Below are 6,118 nucleotides of genomic sequence, written 5' to 3'. Positions count from 1 at the left end.
TATATATATATATATATATATATATATATATATATATATATATATATATATATATATAAGCTTGAAAGCACAACAATGTGCACTATAAGGCACAACACTGTGCTTTGAAAGAAGGGACAATGTGCACTGAAACTCTAAAAAGGCAAAAATGTGCATTTTAAGGTATAAAATTATGAAATAATTATTGAAAACACTAAATTTAATGCATGGTCTTCAACATAAATCATAACAATCACAATATTAATTAAACTAAAATTAGTAATTAGTGATTTATTCAAGATCAAATGCTCTTTAAATATATATATTAATTAGTAGCCAATTGGTGATTGTATGAAGGAAAGTATTTGATGATATATTATGTGAAATGCAGCAACATATATAGGGGAGATATTACAGTTATAGTAGACCTACTCTAATGGAGAATAAAGTTAACAACAAAGACTAAGACTAAGCAACAGATGAAGTATAATCCTTAATACGCCCCCGCAAGATAGAGGAACCATCAGTGAACCTTAGAAACATTTGTCGGCCCAATGGTTTTGTCAACACATCAACCACTTGTTCAGATGATGAGACATGACGAACACAAAGTGAACCATCAGTAACCATATCTTGGACAAAGAAATAATCCAATGCTAGGTGCTTCATCCTGGAGTGGAAGACAGGGTTCTTGCACACATATGTTGCACCCAAATTATCACAAAACAACGTCGGTGCATGGGTCAAGACAATACCAGCTTCTTGTAGTAAACTACAGACCCAAACAATTTCAACCGCTGCATGAGCTAACGCGCGGTACTCCACTTCCGTAGACGAACGAGATACAGTCTTCTGTCGCGTAGACTTCCATGAAATAATGTTCGGGCCAAGATAAACCACATATGCTGTAGTTGACCGTCCACCATCCCGCACATCACCCCAATCAGCATATGAAAATGCAGTCAACGTAAATGGAGAGTCATATTTTATAAACAAACCGTGGTGATAAGTGCCCTTAAGATAGCGCAAAACTCTCTTAGCAGCCTGCCAATGAACTGCTCCCGGAGAGTGCATAAACTGAGACAACTTATTAACCACATACACTACGTCTGGCCTCGTAATCAACAAATACTATAACATTCCAATGAGTCAGCGATATCTAGTCGCATCAACAATAACACCAGAATCGGCTTGCGGAAGCCGCCCATCTGTAGACATAGGTGTGGAAACTTCTTTCGCCCCATCCAATTGGAAGCGGTGTAGGATGTCAGCCAAATACCGACCCTGAGACAATAGCATACCAGAACCAGTGGAAATAACCTCAATGCCAAGAAAATGGTGAAGAGCATCAAGGTTTTTAATATAGAACCGCCGAGCTAAACTAGCAATGAAGTCATCCAAAAAAGAGACATTGTTCCCAATTAGAATAATATCATCTACATATACTAGGAAATAAACAACAATTCCTTTCGCCAAATAAATAAACAATGAGGTGTCTGCTTTCGACCGTTGAAAACCAACTGTGAGCAAATAATTAGACAGTTCTAAATACCAGGCCCGAGGCGCCTGATAAGCTCCCAAGACACTTATTATTTGAGTATAAACAAGGGTGTTTTATAGCGTTTTTAGTATCCTTAAGTGATAATATTTTGAGATTTTGTGCTTTAAATTCATTAACCGCACACAAAGCTACCCTTGGTGTAAATTGAGACATTTCAGAGGTCTCGGGAGCTACTAGGAACAAGGAACGAGCTAAACAAGCAAACCGAGCAAGTCAGGAGCCCTAGAGGGCCTGGAAAGAGGCCTACACACGTGTTGGTGGCGTGGCAGCTTTACAGTAGTCGTCCACGCCAGCAACCACGCGTGTAGGTGGCGTGGATGGAGCACTGCGCAGAAATATTTCTAGGGCAAAATTTTGGAGACTATTTAAGGCACCTTGATAGAATTTCAAAAGAAAAGCATTTTCCCCTTCTTCAATTTCCAAAGTTCCCTTTTCATTTTCTTAGTTTTTAGGATAGTTTAGTCTTGCAAAAGTTCACCTTGTAAAGAAAGACTTGAAGCTTGGATTGAAGAAACCATTTCTCATTACTAGGTGATCTCTATTACATTTTAATCTATTTTTATTGTTTTGTTCTTAGATTGAATTAGCTTTTGTTCTTGAATTCTTGATATGTGTGGCTAGTTTAATCTAGGGTTTGGATTGTGTGAAGCTATGTTGCTAGTGTGATGATCTTATGTCTTATTTTGGGTTCTATTGCTTTGTTTGTTGGAAATCCTATTCTTGTCTATTGATTGTTGTTTTGATGAGATCTTGTATGGATTTGGCTAATCTAAATGAGAGATTGAGCTCTTGACTCTTTCATGTCTTTGATTAGAGTTGAGCTTGAAGCTTTGTGGCAATCATAGATCCTATGGAATTCATTAGGAATAGTAGGAAAGTGTGTAGCTAAGATGTTTGATAAAATGTCTCTTAGGACTTTGGTTGCTAAAAGGCACTCCTAAGTCCAAGAAGCCTTTGTACACAGAGGTGGAAGAGGACTAAGAAAACACACTCTTGAATAGCCAACATCAATGCTTCGTTTACTCATTGCTTTAGACACACTAGGATGCAACATAGACGAACACAACCCAATCCCTTATTTTCTTATACTTGTTTTCTCATATTTATTTTCACTTTGCACTGCTTGATGAACACTTACACATTCAAATCTCCATTCACCACATCCACAACCACACTCAATGTATCACATGACTTGATCAATCAAAAGCACTAGCACTTGACACACCTCCACGTCCCTCCTTCGAGACTGACACTCGGGGAGTTATAGACTCTTCGTTTTATTCTTACACATCTACAGTATTTGACATCTCAACCCCTACGCAAACTACAAACCAAAACCAACAATTCAGCGCGTACTTGAGCCCGTATAATGCCTTCTGCAACTTACAAATATAGGAAGGGAACTGCGCATCCGTGTAGCCATGAGGCTGCTCCATATAAACGTCTTCATATAAAGTTCCATGCAAAACTGCGTTATTTACATCCAATTGGCGAACTACCCACCTGCAACTCAAAGCAATAGTAATAATAACCCGAATCATCACAGGCTTCATTACAGGACTGAATGTTTCAAAGTAATCACGGCCCGGTTCTTGCAAAAAGCCTTTAGCAACTAAACGGGCTTTATAGCGATCAACGGAGCCATCAGATTTCCGTTTAACGCGGAAAACCCGCTTGTAACCGATGGCTTCTTTGCCATCACGAGGGACTAAGATCCAAGTATTATTTTTTTGTAGAGCACGATACTCACTGTCCATAGCATCACGCCATAGGGGATCCGGCAAAGCCTAAGCAACAGTTGATGGTTCAAGAGAAGTGGGCAGAGGATGAGCGGTGGTTACATTGATAAACTTATCGTTGTAATACTTCGGATTAGGCTTACGAATACGCTTTGGACGAGGTGTCGAGCACACGGTGCTGGAATGGGAGGTGGGGTTGGAGTTGCAACACCTGACACTGAGGAACCACATGAGGGAGTATCAGCAGAGTTGGCAGGGGATGAATCAGAACGCTCTAAGGATGACTCTATGACTATAGCGTAAGACATATCATTAGTTGGAGAGATATGCACATATGAGGATGAGGACACAACCATATTTGGGAGTGGGAACAATGAGGGAGTAAAGATAGAGTTGTTAGGGGATGAAAAGGATATGGTGGGGAGAATTTGGGGCTGTGGAGGAAAGGGTTGCAGTGGAGAATTATAGGCAACTGATGAGGTGGTGGCTCAATAGAAAGAAACTGATTCTCAACAAATTTCACATGCCTAGAAATATATAGCCTACTCGTTTTGGATCCCAACACTTATAAGCTGATTGAGAAGTGGAGTACCCAAGAAAGACACACGGTATGGACTTGGGTTGTAACTTTGTGTGTATATAGGAACGTAACCATGGAAAACAAAGGCATCCAAAACTCTTCAAACGTTTGTAATTTGGCAATTTTTGGTACAAACATTCAAATGGTGATTTATTGTTGAGGATTGGAGTAGGAAGTCTGTTTATCAGATAAACAACTATTTGCACTGCATAAGACCAAAAATTGCGGGGAAGAGATGAACAATGTAACAGTGATGGAGCTGTTTCAGTGACGTGTCGTCCGATCATTCATATATATTGCAACTCAATCTAGATTACTATCTTCATTATTATCACTTGAATGTGGGCAGGGTCAAGTGAATTAGTTTACTTCAGGTTCTTCAATCATTCATATATATTCCAAGTCAATCTAGATTAGATAAATAGATTCACATTACATAAATCCTTATTTTGATGGAAAATAAATTAATGCAATGAGAAGTATTTCTGCGCACAGATCATTCAAATATAAAATATTGCATTTGAAACACTAGCATTTACCCATTAATTTTTGACATTTATTTTAAGGAGAGGAGGCCGGATATGCTAATGGCAGAGAAGCCGAGGCCGGAGAGCATTTGAATTTTAGACAGAGGTGAGTTTTAGACAAAAGTATTGATTGGATTTCTAGAATGGTAAAAGGGAGAGTGAGTTTTAGACAGAGCAGCGATGAAGATGGAGATGGCAGCTAAGTGTGGATTTTTTTTCTCTCTCTAGCGACTTGATAGAGAGTTTCCTCCCGGTTTTAGGGTTTCCTGGTTTTTTTCTTTTCTGACGGTTACGATAATGGCAACACCACCGGCGAGTTTGTGTGCTTTAGCTGAGGCATATGATGCGCTACGGATTGATGATGATGACGAGGGGGTTGAAGTTGAGGAGGAGGTCGAGGTGAGTCCCTTACCGGTAATCGATTATTGGTTTGCGGTGGTAGGAAGGGTGGTTACTGATCGTACGTTGAAGTTCATTATTTTTCGCGACGTCATGGCGAAGGCTTAGCGACCTGTGAAAGGAGTTCATATCCGTGAATTGGATGGCGAACGGTACCTATTCACGTTTTATCATGAACGTGATATTGCGAGGGTAATGAATGAGGGTCCCTGGACGTATGACCAGAATCTGATTTTACTGCGTCGACTAAAGGATGGCGATGATCCCATGGCGGTAATCCTAGACTTATGCTCTTTCTGGGTGCAGGTTCACGGTTTGCCGTCGGGTTTTATGTCTGAAAAATGGCTAGAATCATTGGGGATCATGTCGGGATGTTTGAGTGTGCGGATGCTAGGAATTTCCAGGGCGATAAGACGTCCTTCATGAGAGTTCGCTCCCAGTTGGTGGTGTGTAAACCACTAAAGTCTAGGATGAAAATGAGGAAAGCTGGAGGGGAATGGTTTTGGGTGGATTTGAGGTATGAGAGATTACCTTCTTTCTGTTTTTTCTGTGGCATAATCGGCCATAGTGAAAAGTTCTGTTCGTTGGCTTGTGACCCGGCAATGGAGGGGAGGGGTGTTCAGTTCGGGGCGTGGTTGCGGGCAGGGGGAAACAGCCGATTGTCGTTCCGGTGAACCCTTGGTTGGTTCTTGATCCAACACCGGCGGCTGTTTCCGGCGGGGTTTCACGAGTAGCGACCGTTACGGATCATGTGAGTGGTGGAAGTGATGAGCATTTATTGAGGGGGTTACGTCATGAAGTGCCAATTATTCCTTGTATTAATGGTGTAACGGCTAATCATTATGGGTCGTTAACTGCAGATACTGAGTGTGAGGGGGTGGTAGTTATGGAACAGAAGAGACGACGTGTTGTGAGTGAGGAAGAGGTTCGGGGTGAGGATAGTGACTGGGCTCGTCCCATGTCAGCTGAGGGTCAGCATGCACATGTGTCTGATGAGGTGGGCTCTGGTTCCCAGGCCCACCGGGCTCAATGAGTTGCCTAAGTTGGAACTGTCGGGGATTGGGAAATTCCCTGGCAGTTCATATTTTGTTGGGTTTGGTAAATTCTAAAAAACCTGATGTTCTTTTTCTATCGGAGACTTTGTGTGGGTCGAGACGTATGGAGTATGTGCGAGTGAAGTTAGGGTATACGAACTATTTTGTGGTTGATGCTGATGGCCAGAGCGGGGGTTTGGCGTTGCTTTGGAATGGGGGGATTGCGGTGGAGGTTATCGGCTATTCAAATCATTACATAGATACGCGAATCGAAAGTGATGGAACGCTACCAAGGTAGC

This window comes from Ipomoea triloba, chromosome 11 (genome assembly GCF_003576645.1).
Source record: "Ipomoea triloba cultivar NCNSP0323 chromosome 11, ASM357664v1".
Lineage (NCBI taxonomy): Eukaryota > Viridiplantae > Streptophyta > Magnoliopsida > Solanales > Convolvulaceae > Ipomoea > Ipomoea triloba.
The sequence above is the reverse complement of the archived record's forward strand: the minus strand, read 5'-3'. Positions refer to the sequence as shown.